The 18,207-nt window shown below is 35.9% G+C and overlaps 1 pseudogene; it reads left to right on the plus strand.

The window, feature by feature from the left end:
* The first annotated feature begins 16,152 nt into the window (after nucleotides 1-16,152).
* LOC111181614 (RNA-binding protein 3 pseudogene) lies at nucleotides 16,153-16,915 on the plus strand (annotated as a pseudogene).
* The last annotated feature ends 1,292 nt before the right edge of the window (nucleotides 16,916-18,207 follow it).

Genomic DNA, 18,207 nt, shown 5'->3' on the forward strand with positions numbered 1-18,207 from the left:
TTGAAATCATTTCAAACATCTTTTCTGACCACAACACTATGGGATTAGAAATGAATTACAGGGAAAAAACGTAAAAAACACAAACACATGGAGTCTCAACAATATGTTACTAAATAACCAAGAGATCACTGAAGAAATCAAAGAGGAAATCAAAAAATACCTAGAGTCAAATGACAATGAAAACACGAGTATCCAAAACCTATGGGATGCAGCAAAAGCAGTTCTAAGAGGGAAGCTTATAGCTATACAAGCCTATCTCAAGAAACAAGAAAAATCTCAAATAAACAATCTAACCTTACACCTGAAGGAACTAGAGAAAGGAGAACAAACAAAACCCAAAGTTAGCAGAATGAAAGCATAAAGATGAGAGCAGAAATAAATGAAATAGAAACAAAGAAAACAATAGCAAAGATCAATAAAAATAAAAGCTGGTTCTTTGAGAAGATAAAGAAAATTGATAAAACATTAGCCAGACTCACCAAGAAAAAGAGGGAGAGGACTCAAGTCAATAAAATTAGAAATGAAAAAGGAGAAGTTACAGCAGACACCACAGAAATACAAAGTATCCTAAGAGACTACTACAAGCAGCTCTATGCCAATAAAATGGACAACCTGGAAGAAATGGACAAATTCTTAGAAAGGTATAACCTGCCAAGATTGAAACAGGAAGAAATAGAAAATATGAACAGACCAGTCACAAGTAATGAAATTGAAACTGTGATTAAAAATCTTCCAACAGGGCTTCCTTGGTGGCGCAGTGGTTGAGAGTCCGTCTGTCGATGCAGGGGACACGGGTTCGTGCCCCGGTCTGGGAAGATCCCACATGCCGCGGAGCGGCTGGGCCTGTGAGTCATGGCCACTGAGCCTGTGTGCCCGGAGCCTATGCTCCGCAACAGGAGAGGCCACAGCAGTGAGAGGCCCACGTACCGGGGGGAAAAAAAAATCTTCCAACAAACAATAGCCTAGGACCAGATGGCTTCACAGGTGAATTCTATCAAGCATTTAGAGAAGAGCTCACACCCATCCTTCTCAAGCTCTTCCAAAAAGTTGCAGAGGAAGGAAGACTCCCATACTCTTTCTATAAAGCCACCATCACACTGATACCAAAACCAGACAAAGATACTACAAAAAAAGAAAAATACAGACCAATATCACTGATGAATATAGATGCAAAAATCCTCAGCAAAACACTAGCAAACAGAATCCAAGAACACATTAAAAAGATCACACAGCATGAACAAGTGGGATTTATCCCAGGGATGCAAGGATTTTTCAATATACGCAAATCAATGTGATACACCATATTAACAAACTGAAGAAGTAAAACCATATGATAATCTCAATAGATGCAGAAAAAGCTTTTGACAAAATTCAACACTCATTTATGAGAAAAACTCTCCAGAAAGTGGGCATAGAGGGAACCTACCTCAACATAATAAAGGCAATATATGAAAAACCCACAGCAAACATCATTCTCAATGGTGAAAAACTGAAAACATTTCCTCTAAGATCAGGAACAAGACAAGAATGTCCACTCTCACAGCTATTATTCAACATAGTTTTGGAAGTCCTAGCCATGGCAATCAGAGAAGAAAAAGAAATAAAAGGAATCCAAATTGGAAAAGAAGAAGTAAAACAGTCACTGTTTGCAGATGACATGATACTATACATAGAGAATCCTAAAGATGCCACCAGAAGACTACTAGAGCTAATCAATGAATTTGGTAAAGTTGCAGGATACAAAATTAATGCACAGAAATCTCTTGCATTCCTATACACTGATGAAAAATCTGAAAGAAATTAAGGAAATACTCCCATTTACCACTGCAACAACAACAAAAAATACCTAGGAATAAACCTACCTAGGGAGACAAAAGACCTGTATACAGAAAACTATAAGACACTGATGAAAGAAATTAAAGATGATACCAACAGATAGAGACATATACCATGTTCTTGGATTGGAAGAATCAATATTGTGAAAATGACTATACTACCCAAAGCAATCTACAGATTCAACGCAATCCCTATCAAATTACCAATGGCATTTTTTTTTTTTTACAGAACTAGAACAAAAACTCTTAAAATTTGTATGGAGACACAAAAGACCCCGAATAGCCAAAGCAATCTTGACGGAAAAAAATGGAGCTGTAGGAATCAGACTCCCTGACTTTAGACTATACTACAAAGCTACAGTAATCAAGACAATATGGTACTGGCACAAAAACAGAAACATAGCTTAATGGAACAAGATAGAAAGCCCATAGATAAACCCACACACCTATGGTCAACTAATCTATGACAAAGGAGGCAAGGATATATAATGGAGAAAAGACAGTCTCTTCAATAAGTGGTGCTGGGAAAACTGGACAGCTACATGTAAAAGAAAGAAATTAGAACATTCCTTAATACCATACACAAAAATAAACTCAAAATGGATTAGAGACCTAAATGTAAGATCAGACACTGTAAAACTCTTAGAGGAAAACATAGGAAGAACACTCTTTGACATAAATCACAGCAAGATCTTTTTTGATCCACCTCCTAGAGTAATGGAAATAAAAACAAAAATAAACAAATGGGACCTAATGAAACTTCAAAGCTTTTGCATAGCAAGGGAAACCATAAACAAAATAAAAAGACAACCCTCAGAATGGGAGAAAATATTTGCAAATGAATCAATGGACAAACGATTAATCTCCAAAATATATAAATAGCTCATGCAGCTCAATCGTAAAAAAAAAAATACAAATAACCCAATCCAAAAATGGGCAGAAGACCTAAATAGACATTTCTCCAAAGAAGACATACAGATGGCCAAGAAGCACATGAAACGCTGTTCAACATCACTAATTATTGGAGAAATGCAAATCAGAACTACAATGAGGTATCACCTCACACCAGTTAGAATGGGCATCATCAGAAAATCTACAAACAACAAATGCTGGATAAACTGTGGAGAAAAGGGAACCCTCTTGCATTGTTGGTGGGAATGTAAATTGATACAGCCACTATGGAGAACAGTAATGGAGGTTCCTTAAAAAACTAAAATTACCATATAATCCAGCAATCCCACTACTGGGCATATACCCAGAGAAAACCATAATTCAAAAAGACACATGCACCCCCATGTTCATTGCAGCACTATTTACAATAGCCAGGTCATGGAAGCAACCTAAATGCCCATCGACAGACAAATGGATAAAGATGTGGTATATATATACAATGGAATATTACTCAGCCATAAAAAGGAACGAAATTGGGTCATTTGTTGAGACGTGGATGGATCTAGAGACTGTCATACAGAGTGAAGTAAGTGAGAAATAGAAAAACAAATATTGTATATTAACGCATATATGTGGAACCTAGAAAAATGGTGCAGATGAACCAGTTTGCAGGGCAGAAATTGAGACACAGATGTAGAGAACAAACGTATGGACACCAAGCAGGGAAAGAAGCGGGTGGGGGGTGGTAGTGGTGGTGTGATGAATTGGGCGATTGGGATTGACATGTATACACTGATGTGTATAAAATTGATGACTAATAAGAACCTGCTGTATAAAAGAAATAAATTAAATAAAATTTTTTTAAAAAATCCGGGCACTAGATGCTAATCAGTAAGCACTGGAGAACTGAGAAAGAATCACTCCAAGTTCCAAAAGAATAGGTCACTATATTTGAAAGATAGATGGGGAGAAGATTCAGCACTGAGAAATGCAAAGCAATAATCGGTTTTGAAAGAAGTAATAAGCTTACCTGTGTGCATTTAGTAAATTATACCTTCTCATCCTGCTCCAATTAACTTACTAAAAAATATTGAATAATTTTGAGCAATCATATGTGATTTAATAATTTCCACCCTCCCACTCTTACCAGGCTTTATATAAAATTGACATCTTTGAAGTTTGTCTTCTTTGAAAGTATTAAATATTGGGATAAAGAAAATTAGAAGGTAGAAATTCTTCTTGATTAGCTGTAGATCATCTGAAAAAAGTATAGCTAAGCTTTGAATAGCATCTTTCTTAAAAAAACATGACAGAACTCAATATCCAAATGAAAGAGATACATTTATATAAATATGAAGATGTGGTATTTGTGAATAAATGACCATTGCTTCTCACAACTAGATTTTTTTTACTGTTACACATTATTAAAACACAGAATTTTTTAAATGTCATTATATGTGAACTAAAAATTCTATCTCCACAAATATTAACAATTAGCTTAAATATATCTCATCCTAAATGATATCACAGTATCTCCATGTGTAGCCAATTTAAGATTTATCAGCTCATAAAAATTCCAATTAAATGCATTACAAAACTATCAGGGTAGTCATTGCATCATGAATACTATAAAGATTCTCATATGCTATTTAACTCAACTGCTGCTTACCTTTACAGATTAAGGATTATATGTACATATATACATAATTTTTAAAATTATTTTAAATATTTCTATTCATGCTTGGAGCGGGGAGAAAAGAGATATCAAAAGTATATCTTAGATGCTAATATTTATATAATATAGACTATTTGGGTAATATGGTTTAACATTATTTAGTAATTTATTAATTCAGGTAAGACTGCCTAATTCAACCCCAAGCCCTGAATGCTCTGTACATTTTTAAATCAAACAACACTGACAACGTTAACAGAAATATGACACAAAGTAAAGCAGAATATACTTTATCTTTCTATATCTATTTATATAGCTATATTAATCTGAATAGGCTAGGTTATGCTGCAGTTACAAACAATCTTTCATTGTTTCAGGGACTCAGGCTGAGAGAGGCTTCAACTCCATGTTACAAAAATTACCAAGACAAAGTAGAGAGGGGGGACAGAAGGAGAGTAGACAATTCTGTACCACTCACCAACTCTCAAATTTTTGCTTCTGCTCACATTCCATTGGCCAAACCAAATGGATGACATATCTAATTTCTTCAACTTACGGGGAATGTCAGTCCTATCATATGCCCAGAAACTGGGGAGTCAATAACATTTGGTGAACAGCACTAATCATTACTATAATAGTCAAATACATGCCAAGCACCGTGTTAGTTACTACAGGCATACATGCTATAAACACAGAAGTATATAGTCTTTTAATTTAAGAGTATATATCATCAAAACTGTTCCTCAAAGTCTTTCATTTTACATTTCTTATTTTGTTCTCCCAAAAGATTATTGGAAATTTTTTATTTAGTTGAAAATGTCAGGGAAAAAAAGGTCTCATACCAAAAAGACACATTACTTTTTAAAATATTTCTTTTAACTATAGTTTTTCCTAAATTAAACAGTTTGAAATCAAATTATTCTTGGTACAAGTGATTCATAATTACTCTTGGTACACTGATCCATTCAATCAACATTTATGAAGTTCCCACAGTTCATAAGCTCAGAGCTAGTTGTTATGCAAGCTTTAAAGATACCTCTAAGTTTCCCTACCACAAGATACTTAAAATTGCATTACTCAATTTCTTACTGAATGATGACTTAAATCCATCTGTGTGGAGTGTCTTGGGTTCTAATACAGCACTACAGGTCTAGGTATGTAATTGAGATACATACAGTTTTTTGGTGTTTTGGGGGGTTCTTTTGTTTTTGTTTTTTACAGAGAACTCAGCAGTATTACATCAGTTATCTAGTACAAACAATTAAAGCAAACACTATTAAAATCTCATTGTAGCAGAATAGTTTTAAAGAATCAGCTAACCAAATAATATTTTTAAAGAGTGTTAGATTGGAAGAGCTACCTAGTGGGAAGTCACAAGGCTGTGCTCTATTCAATGTTTTGCCAAAGCCTAAATTCTCGATATAAAAGCAGTACGCAAATTCATGATGACAAAGAGCATAGACAAAGCATCAGGAAAAGCCAGCATCATGTATGTTTCCTTATTCAGCAATAATCTGGAAGCCAACACCTGTGATTTATTCCATTTTAACTCTATCATCATAGCACTATTCCTAGCTTGTTTCCTCAGAATTCTAAATTAGCTTCCACTCTTGAGAATTTTGAAATGTTTGTTTCCAAGAAAGTAATTTGGTCATCTTAGGCCTTGACTCATGCAAACTCTAAAACACTATGTACGGAAAATATTATCTGAGTTAAATGTGACACAGGCTAGTGAAGTATTAGGAAAATATTATCTGAGTTAAATGTGACACAGGCTAGTGAAGTATTAGGACCTAGATTCTCAATGGCATCAAACTCTTCCAAAGTCCTAGAGATATCATAGAAGTATGTTCACATGGTCATATGCTTTTACAAAACTTTTACAAATGAGATTTTAGCCACTTTCAATTAAGACCACTGGCTCTTTTCACTGCTTCTGCTCTGTGGTTCTTCCCATATTCTGGGTGCCATTAAACTGGCTACAAGCATTGTTTTGATATTCAGCTAAGGCACAACTGATTTGAGAATATTGCAAAATACATTTGAGTTTTAGTCATGTTTATGTATATTTATGTAATTGTAGCTGTCTGGGCTTAGGAATGACTTTCAAGCATATTCCTAGTGACCACTCAGCCAATGATTTTTTCACGGAAGTACAGGGCCAGAGATCATAGTGTATTTTGAATGTTCCCTGCAGGGCCCAGTACAAGAAGTATGTAGGTATTAGAAGAGAAACATGCTTAAATGTAGCCAGAAGATGGTTGTTGGAAAATTACTCCAGCTTTTATAACCATATATGATGAAACAAAGAGGTTCTCTCAACTGTGACAATCCTAGAATTTTATATGACATCGTTAAAAAGTTGTGAAGCTGCAAGCAACTTTTCTATACTATCAATTTAAAATAAAAATTCAAAAAAAATTAAAACAAAATAAAAATTCATACAATCATACTACAGGAAAGACATTCATACTTTGTTCTTTTTATAGAAAAAGATATGAAATTATTGTCATATGAAGAAGTGGTCAAAGTATGCAGCTGAAACATGGGAAAATATATTGTAGAAGTGTTTTAGACAGTTAATGGATAACATGACATTATTTTTCAGAATGTTGCAATGGCCAAGGTATCTACCAGCTTCTGAAGACATACAACTCTGATTTCTTTTCTCAGTCTAAATAATCATTTCAAATGTAAATCTGTATTTGTGTGATTATAGATATATTTTCTATAGAGGCCTCCTAAAATTGCTCTAGCTTTAATTTAGGTCATTCAAAATTTGAAGCCACCCCTGAATCGGGACCTCCAGCATCACCATTCATCATCTTTATCATCACCATCTCCACTACAGTCAAGGCGGAATTATGCAAGAATGACAATTGAAAAACTCCAATCCCGAAATTCTTCTATATATTTATCATAATATTTGAGCTGTCAAAATTGCCAGAGGTGTGTATGTGTATTTCATAAGAAAGTTTATTTATCCCTCTCTGTTCTGTTCTTCCAAAAATAATGCAGGAGGCTATGATAGCTGGTTTATCATCTCCCTCACTTTACCGCCCTCAGTCTGGCAAAATGTATCAGTCACATCATTGATGATGACTCAGTTTCAGCTGCCTTATATGGATAAAATAAGAAGGTTGGGCTTGATAAGCCCCAAGTCCTTCTGGCTTTTACTTATCATGATTATATCTCAGATATCAACCCAGTTTAGGATATTCAACAGATAGACAAATGTAAAAGTTATATTATTTTTAAATTATATGAATCCATCACCAAAGGCCAATGACTTAAACAGTTGTGCCTGTATAATGAAGCCTCTATAAGAACCCAAAAGGATGGATCTCCAGGAGCTTCCAGGTTGGTGAGCACGTGGGGATGCACGGAGAGTCGTGCACTCAGAGAGCATGGAGGCTCCGCACCCTTCCCACATAATTTGCCCCAAAGCAACACTTCCATCTGGCTGTGTCTGAGTTGTATCATTTTACGATAAACCGGTGATCTGGTGACCTTGTACAAGGGCTCTGACATGGAGGACTTCGGGTTCAGTATAGCCAACGGCTTGCTGGAGAAAGGAGTATGTGTCAAAAATATTCGCCCAGCTGGGCCAGATCTTGGTGGCTTAAACCCTACGATAGGCTCTTACAGGTTAATCATGACCGAAAGAGAGACTTTGACTACTGCCTTGTTGTGCCTCTCATAGCAGAATCTGGTAATAAGCTGGACCGGGTTATTAGTAGAAACCCCCTGGCTTCACAGAAGTCCATAGAGCCGACTCTACCAGGAGGAGAATGGAGTGAACAGAACAGTGCTTTATTCCAACAGTCGAGCCACAGTGGTAATTTGGAGATACAGGAACCCACTAATACATTATAGCGACGCTTTATAATTATAAAGCAGGACAAAAGACGGTATCTACATGGCGCTAAAAAAAATTCCCTTTAAGATTTCTGTGACATTTGAAGCACAGATAATCACGTGGCATTAACTGCAAGCACAGGGGTCTTTTAAATCTCATGGCTCATGTTCACTTCCCCTTTCAAGTTGAAGAGGTTTCTTTATGGTTATCACTGTGGTATATGACAGGGAAACCCCTGCCAAGCCCAAGGGTAGAGAAAAAGAAAAACAGGCAGGCCACCCCTCTCTACAATTAACATCAGAGGAAATATTTTACAAGTCCATCTTCCTATCCCTTTTTAAAATGAGAAATGTCTGTTTGAACATGTTCTCTATGATACTTTCCTTAATTCGCTTCGAAATCAGTTTCTTACTACGAAGTCATTCGTGCAAGAATTTAACCAACAGGCTTTTCATAAAGCTGGCTCTACTAGGAGAACTAGTTTGGTCAACTGCTGGAACTGCTGCTATGGGAGGGGTACAGGTATAAAATCATCTTACAACATTTCAGCAATGATGCATGTAGGCGACCGTAATAGGTGGTGGTAAATGTTTTGCCCAAGTATAGGAATGATTTTAACTAAGATGTATGCTATTCCCTATGCAACAAATTATCAAACAGGGTATGTCTTGTGACCTGTTTTCTTTTTAAGGAAACATTTTTAATAGCTGAAAAATCTCTGATAATGAATTAGGGTGTTTAGCAACACTGAGAATTAGTTATTTTTAAAATTCAAGACTAAGAAGTTGAGAGAGAATGAAGAGTCTATTAAAATGAAGTTTATCTTAATGATAGGCAAATCAAACTCATACTGCTTGACATGTTTTGAAAACTGGTTATATTGAGGGGTGTACAGCACATGTACTTAAAAATGACACTGGACTGTCTTTTGTTCTGAGCCATGCCACTTACTGAAATTGTAAATACATTTTTCACAAAATACATTGCCAATTATTATCATCCCTCAAAGCAATAAATTGTGACAGTTGCTTTTAATGTTTGTCAGCAACTGTTTTCATTTTTTCAGATATTTTGAATAGTTACACTAATAACTGTTATTTGGTGAATATAAAAAAATAGATCTGTATATTAATTGTAGAATCTCCATACTGAAACAATTATTTTCCATTTTTATTTTGGTCAATAATTCAAACAACTGCTTAGGTAAAGCATTTGAACACTGTGTCCTTTGTTTAAGGAAAAAGTTCACCTTTCTTTTTTGTGCAAAGAAATGTATTATTTCAATCATAGCTCAGAACCACCAGGGCAAGAAAGTATAAAGCAGAATCATGTTAAGGAAAAAAAAAAGATCACGAGTCACTTAAATATGTATTTTTATTTGTAACAAACAAGTATTAAACTTTAAGGTATTTTTGTACAAATTTAACACTTTTAATAGCATGGTATTTATCGTTTATGTATGGTTTTGGGGAATTAAAAATTGTGGCAAATATTTGTATGGGAAAAAAAAAAAACCTCTACCAAATGGAAAAAACAGTGATTTTAAAAAGCCAAAAAAAAAATTATATGAACCTTATAAATAATGAGATGACCATGCAATATATCCTCTGGTTATACTATACATATATCCTCGATTTTGGAGAAAGCGGTCAGATGGGAGGAATTTTGAGGCCAAGGGAACAGAACAGGCAAAGATTTAAGGTAAAGGAGAATGTAATTATTGGGGGAGCTTGAAGTTTTTTATAATTGTAATATTCTACTAAGGTTATTAGTATGTGATCAAAATAAGGCTGATGCAATTAAAAGGAGCCAATTTTAGATGCTGCATGTCATTCATGTGAAGAATCTGGAAATTTGAGAACACATGTCTCTGATGGTATTAGTCAGAAGAGTGATGTGATCCAATTGGTCCACGTATTAGCTTCCTACTGCCACTATAACAAATTACCACAAATTTAGTGGTTTAAAACACAAATCTATTATCTTACAGCTCTGGAGACAGAGGTCTGAAACGGATCTCACGAAGCTAAAATCAAGGTGTCCACAGAAATGCATTTCTTCTGAAAGCTGTAAGGGAGAAACCATTTCTTGTATTTTCTAATTTCTAGAGGCCACCTGCATTACCTGGCTTGTAGCTGTATCACTCCACCCTCTTTGTCACATCTTGTGATTCTCTTCCTTGCTCTTTCCCTTAGCAGGACTGTTTTTATTACATTTTACCCACCCAGATGATCCAGAATAATCTCCCCATCTGAACATCCTTAATTTAAATGCACCTGCAAAATTCCTTTTGCCATGTAAAATGCCATATTCACAAGTTCTAGAAGTTGGGACATGGACATCTATGGAGGCCATTATTCTGCCTACCATATTGACTTAGATAATCTCTCTACAATCATTTAAAAATATTTAATCAATTCTATGTAGCAAGAAGTACACGAGCGGCTGTGGCTAAAAGGATGAACAAAATATGCATAGTCTCTTCTCTCATAGCATATAGAAGCTGGTAGAAGAGGAAGGTATTAGTCAAATTATCATGCAAATATACAATTATTCTGTGTAATTATAGCAAGAAACTGATTATCAAGATCAAGAAACTGAATTTAAACTACAGAAAGCTATAGCAGTTTATGAGAGGGAGATCAAATATAGCCTATAGTATCAAAGAAGGCTTTCCTAAGCAACTGAGAATAAAAACAAAAGTAAAATGAAAAGTGCCTAGTATTTCATTTGCGAGGTCTATTAGATGGTGGAGAAAGCTTATTAGGTTTTCTTGAGAAGCACATTAACAGTTAAGAACATAGGAGTAACCCAGATTTCACTGAACTGAATAAAATGGCAGGTGAAAAAATTCAGGTTAAGATATGCTGACAACTCTTCCAAGAAGTTTGGCTAAGAGGAGGGAGAGGGGAAAAAAATTAGAAGAGAATGTGAATTTGAAGGAGAAACAAAAAGAAAATAAACATGTATGAGAAAGTAAAAATAGCAAGGTTGAGGTTAAAGATATAGTATTAGGAAGGAATAACTGATTAACAGAAGACCCCAAACCAGCTGGGAAGACATGGAACCCAGAGCCCAGATGGAGGAACAAACCTTAGAAGAATCACGCTGTTCACTGTATCAGAAGGGAAAGAGAAAGTATGATGTCAAGTTAAATTTTAGGTGCGCAGGTGAGAATTAGAGAGTTCCTTTGTCATAGAGTTCATTTCCTACAAAAGTGGGTGGCATGGTCCTATGTGCTTAGCAGCCAAAGTGGCATCATGGAGAAGACAGGACAGTTGGACTGATGAAAAATTAATGTTTTACCAAGGAGATGAGATGAAAACTGGTGGATAGTGGAGTAGAGGGTATTGCCAAGAAAGTGGTTATGTCATATATAAATGAGATTAAAAAAAAACTGGAGGAGAGAGTTAAATAGAAGAGTCATATCACTAACTCCTTCAATTCACTCATTTACTTGACAGATATCTATCAAGACATACTATGTGCCAAGATCTACCTAGGCATTAAAGAGTCACGGGAACAGCAATTTCAGAAGTTAAAGAAGTGAAGTAATATGACCGAAAGCTGGAAAGATAAAGTTATGGTCTGAAAATGAGATTTGAAATCAAGGTTACAGATTTTATCAGTGAGGAATGGCTGATATAAGTATCAGAAACAAAAGTGGTTAAAGGAAAAGGTAATGAACTGGTTCAAGTAAATGAAAAGTCCGAGGGATGAGTTAGCTTAATGCCAGAAGACCCAGGGCTCAAATATCAGGACTTGGAATATCTCCATGCTTGGGTATAAAACATGCTTTTTTTGGTTTCATTCCCAGGTACAATAGGTGTCAAAGTGTTTCCTACAGAGCAAATGGCCATAGAAACCTTAGCCTCATATCCTTTCAGTCACATCCAATAATAAACACCAAGGGTTTTTCCCAACCTTCCACAAATATTCTGTGAAAGAAAAAGACTGGACCAGCTTAGGTTAGGCTAAACTAGTTACTGTTGCTAGTTACTAGCAATATTTTGGCTTCCAAGGGGGTTCTCCAGAAAGAGAACCGTCAAGACAAATGGCCTTGGATCTCCAAGGGAGGAATGAATAAAATGAAATAGAGGACTATAGCTAGAAGAATGCAAATGGGATGCTGCAGAAGTAAACTATGAACTAAAAAGACATCGTTTTTCTATTTCTAATGTTAGTATCTCCTCTTATATGGCCACAAGAATTGATGGCTAACATGGATGGGAGGTAGAAATCATTAGAACTGAGAAATTCAAAGAAGTGTTGGTTCACCAGGTTAGATATTAAAGTCACCTAGGACAGTGGCACATCTTGGGAGAAAGTAGTAGACATCTATGTGCAAAAGGCTTTTAAAATAAAAGTGAATGAGAAGGCTGATGGAGGGAAATAAGGAAAGTAGAGATGGCAAAGCTAGATGACTCAAGCCTACTATTATTTTTCTAAATAATGTTATATCTCCCATATTGTCAAATACCATTTTAATTGATCTTTTAATATTACCCTTGAAAAAATGATTTTGAATTTCTTAGTAACTGACTTGTTCAACTTTTTTTAATGTTTTAGGAAATTAAAATATAGTGAGAATACTCAAAGTACTTTCAGATTTAACAATTTACATAATATATATTTAATCCTTGGACTTTTTTTTTTTTTTTTTTTTTTTTGCAGTACATGGGCCTCTCACTGTTGTGGCCTCTCCCGTTGCGGAGCACAGGCTCCGGACGCGCAGGCTCAGCGGCCATGGCTCACGGGCCCAGCCGCTCTGCGGCATGTGGGATCTTCCCAGACTGGGGCATGAACCTGTGTCCCCTGCATCAGCAGGCGGACTCTCAACCACTGCGCCACCAGGGAAGCCCTGATCCTTGGACTTTTAATACATTTTTGTCTCCTTCCACATTAAAAAAGAATAATTTCTTACTTTGTCATTCTGATTATATACACTCAACTTCAGTAACATTTGTTTTTCATTTCCCAGGAATTTTCATGAAATTTCATTCATACTACTACAAGCAATGTGACACTATGTTATATACATGTATACACATATATTAGAAGATTGATATTTGTAAAAGGATATTTTTTAAAAGATTTTTTTTCAAGAATCTAAATAATGGGGGTGGGGGAGAGGGAACTGGATGAAGCCACTCAAAGGGACAAGATTCTGGTTATAAGATATATAAGTACTAGAGATGTAATATACAACATAAACAATTAACACTGCTGTGTGTTCTATATGACATTTGTTAAGAGTAAATCCTAACAGTTCTCATAGTAAGAAAAAAACTTTTTTCTATTTCTTTAACTTTGTATCTACATGAGAAGATGATATTCACTAAACTTAATGTGATAGTCACTTCATGATGTAAGTCAACTAATTATGCTGTATATCTTAAAGTTACAGTGCTGTATGTCAATTATTATCTCAATAAAAATGGAAGAAAAATCTAAATTATTATTATACATTTTAAATAATTCAATAAAATATTTAGAGTTGGCTTTTGTTTGAAAAATAGAAATTATGGGAAATGTAACTCAAATTCAGTTTTCTTTAACACTAATACATGTCTAATCTGGAATAATTTATTCTTAGATTCCATGCTTTTAGAAGCAGATATGTGAAGGGAGCAGAATATGCCACCCTAAAATGCACCACTTTAGCAGGTGAATTATTTGGGGCTGAAGGCAGTCAAGACCAGCAGACTCAGGAAGAGCTTTTTGCCTCCCTCTTAACTGCCTAAAAGAATTTGGATAGGGGGCTGAATCCAGGAGAGAGTGATTACCAGAGGTAACTTTACCTGAAAGACTCCTCTACATAGCAGGGCAAATATGTGATTACCAAACATCTGCTCTTCTCATCCTCCTGTGAATCACCCCTCTCCCCTTTGAAGCCCCAGACCCATATCTCTACCCTTAGCTCAGGATAGCATGTAAATCTCAACTGGCTGACTGCCTTTAAGTGTCATGTCTTTGTGGGGTTCCCATATGTACATAATTAAATTTGTTTCTTCTGTTAGTCTGTCTTATATCAATTTAATTTATTAGACCAGCCAAAGAACCTAGCAGGGAAAAGTTTTCCATCGCTGCACATTATTCATGTTAATTTTCTAAAAAATTATACTATTGATAGAAAAATATAAGTGCCCAACTCCATAGAACATGAAGTGAATCAGCAAAAGAAAAATGTCTCCTTGCTTGTTCAAACAACTTAGATCATTCAAGTAGCTTACTACTATAGGTTGTGTGTCTTCTTTTGGCATTATGAAGGAAAATAAACTATATAGAAATTCAGACAGCTACAAGAACATGAGACATCTTGAAGCCATTGAAAGTGAATCCCAGGCATTATGTTATCAGTGATTTAATGAAGCTATCATTACTATATCAGACTTCCCATCAGATGTCGATATTTAGACCTCAGAAACGCATGTTTAACAAGGGAAAAAATAAGAACGACTAAGTAAACAAATTTGAGATTGGCACAGAGCTGATATATATTCAAAATTTCATAATGCTTTAATAAAGTAAAGAAAAAGTAAAAAAAACGTTAAAGGCTTTCAGCGTGTATACTATCCAGGCTCTAAGTAAATGAAACGCCTTTTTTGATGTTATTGCTTGTTACTGAGTAAATTATTACTTATGCCTCTGCAAAGGCAAGGTATTAAGAGCCATAAGCATCCAATACTTTAAAAATTACTTCTAGCCTCTCTTGCCTTTTGAGATGGTCCATACTCCGTCTGTGGAGTGTGTTTCTCTCTAAATAAATCCACTTCTTGCCTATCATTCTGCCTCCCGTTGAATACCTTCTGTGCTGAGACACAAAGAACCTGAGCCTCAGTAAGTCCAGACACCAGATACTGAAACTCCCACCAGGTGGGAGAAGATAACGGTATGCTGCCCACAAGCATGTAGTCCCCAGACCAGTTGGAACCAAGAGGTTGATGATGCGTACTCCCACTTACTTCACCACCAACCAGTCAGAAGAATGTCCACGAACTGATTACGCCCTTTTTGAACCATTGCTATAAAACTTCTTACTGCCTCTCCAAGTTGGGACACATGGTTTTGAGGGCATTAGCCCACTGTGGCCCCCTTTCCCTGGCAAAGCAATAAAGCTATTCTTTTCTACTTCATCCAAAACAATTTAAAAAAATAAAAAAAATTACTTCTACAATGTTTGATAATTTTTCAAAAGGCATATAAAGACAGAGGAAATTTCAATTATTAAAAAAAGGAAATGCACGTTTACCTTTTTACCTTCTGAATAGTTACAACTGAATGGAGTACTTTCCCCCTCCCCACCTCCTCCTCCCATTCCCCCTCTCATTCTCACTTTCTCCTTCCCTCTTCCCCACTTCCTAAGTGTGGCAGAAAAACAACCTGAGAAAAATGCCTTTTCATTATTCTATAGCCACACGTTTTCATTTTTCAAACTCACTATATTTGACAAGAATTAATTTAAATTACACTAATGAATCTGCACTTGTATGAGGAATTATTTTTTGGTTGACAAAATGTTCCTTAGATAAAATAGTAGACAAACAGCACTGTTTTGAGGGAAAACAATAAAGGCTTTCTTTCTAAGCATAAGGGAAACTTAGTCATGAGAAATAGCTGAATTGATTTCCAAAGAGTGATCAAATTCTTCCACTTCTTCAAATAAACTTCCAATGCAGCAGTGCATAAAGAGCTCCCTTGTGAGACACTATTTTACTATTGTGCTGTAAGATTATAATCTGCATTAAAGATAGACAAGTTCTTTTTAATATTTCTTTGATAATATCAAAACTGATAGCCACAATTTGTGATATTAACTTCATCTAAAAATGCATTCCAGATACTCCTGTGAATAGGGAAATCTGTGTGAATTATACTCTAGTCTAGCCTACAAAAAGAAATGACAGCCCAGTCTCTCGGCTTCTTGGCAGTAGCTGTCTCTTCGGCCTTTTACTTAATTTCCAGGACTTGAATTTACCGCCATGTCCTCTGAAGAAGGGAAGCTCTTCGTGGGAGGGCTCAACTTCAACACTGATGAGCAGGCTCTGGAAGACCACTTCAGCAGCTTCAGACCTATTTCTGAGGTGGTTGTTGTCAAGGACTGGGAGACTCAGCGATCCCGGGGTTTTGGCTTCATCACCTTCACCAATCCAGAGCATGCCTCAGATGCCATGAGAGCCATGAATGGAGAGTCTCTGGACGGTCGTCAGATCCGTGGAGACCACGCGGGCAAGTTGGCCCAAGGAACAAGAGGGGGTGCCTTTGGGGCCTATGGGCGTGGTCACAGCTACTCTAGAGGTGGTGGGGACCAGGGCTAAGGAAGTGGCAGGTATGACAGCCGACCTGGAGGATATGGATATGGATATGGAAGGTCCAGAGACTATGGCGGCAGAAGCCAGGGTGGTTATGACCACTACTCAGGAGGAAATTACAGGGATAATTATGACAACTGAGATGAGGCATGTACACCTAAGGTAGATACACAAGGAATAAAACTTCTTCTGATCCAGCACCATCCCTCCAAATGGCTGTATTTATAAAGATTTTTGGAGCTGCACTGAAACATCTGTTTTAGTTACATCAACTTCTTTTTTTGAGTAGAGCTCCCAAGGTAGCTTGTTAAAGACCTTTCATAAAGTTCCATGTGTTTTTTTTTTTTTTAAGTTTTCTCCCATTTAAAGACAAATTCTGAGACATTTGTGGAGTCTGGATATTTTTTTACCAGTTTTTTAGTTGGGGCTCTCAGGAATGTTGGTTCTAGCAAAAAATGTTTGCCCATACTGATTTTTTTAAGTAATGTGCATCTAGGAACATTTTAAACACCTGTACACAATGTTTAATCGTGATTAGGAAGCAATTTCTAACTGTAACTATAAGAAATGAAGAACATGATTATTTAGAGGTGTTTTTTACTCCAGATCTCTGCCTTGACTATATAGAAGTTTCTTAAAAATATCTGTCTGTCATTTTTTTCTTAATACTGGAAGAAACAAATATTCTGTTGTGTTTCATGTAGCGTTTAGGATGTCTTTCACCAAGTTGATTAAAAAGATGAAATTTGAAAACAAACAAAAAAACAACAACAAAAAAAAGAAATGACAGACGGAAGGTCATTAATGCTAAAAAATATGGAGAGGCATTGAGGGTTTTGGTTTTGGTTTTGGTTTTTAACAGGGCATCTATGAATGAATTCATGTCATTTGTCCCAACCTCCAGTTTTGAATTTTTTAGGGGAAGTGTGGAGGAAGATTTGGGCAATAAAGGAGGAAGAGGAAAGGAGGAAATCTAAGTCTCAACCCCATGATCTGCCTCAGTTCCAAGTATACAGATTTTGTTCTTAGTTAGAAACATTTTTCCTCCAAGAGTTAAACATGGTAAAGAAGGTCCACTGGCTAAGAGAAAATGATTTGGGGCTACAAATGTATTCATTCATTTAACAGCACTTAAGTACCTACTATATGCCGCTCCAGATAAAGCTAGGAAACAATATCGGCTCTCAAGTAGCTCACTGTCTAAAAAAGAGGTGGGGAGGGCCAGAATATGTACCATGAGGTATGATACAGTCAAATTTCAATAATATATATATGCACTGGTTACTAAGGAAGAGCAGGAGTTAGCAACACTGAGGAAGGAAGAAGGTATTCAACTTAGAACAGTACAAATACACAGGACTAAAAAGGGTCTTGGATCAAAAAACTCAACAGCAAATACCTTGATATATCTGGAATACAGGACTGTGAGTAAATGCAAAACAATCTGATTGAAAAGTAGGTAGGGCTTTTAACACTGTTAAAAAGTTAAGAAATATTATAAACATAAAAATGAGATGCCATTGAAGGATTTTCATATAGTAATAATGCCTATTTTTAAAAAAGCACCTAATTCTAGAAGATAAAGTACAAAGCAAATAAAAAGCACATATCATTCTTAAGAAAATTAACTTATATTGC

Source organism: Delphinapterus leucas, chromosome 9 (assembly GCF_059928025.1).
Source record: "Delphinapterus leucas isolate spDelLeu-1000000601 "Yukka" chromosome 9, BTC_Dleu_Yukka2, whole genome shotgun sequence".
Lineage (NCBI taxonomy): Eukaryota > Metazoa > Chordata > Mammalia > Artiodactyla > Monodontidae > Delphinapterus > Delphinapterus leucas.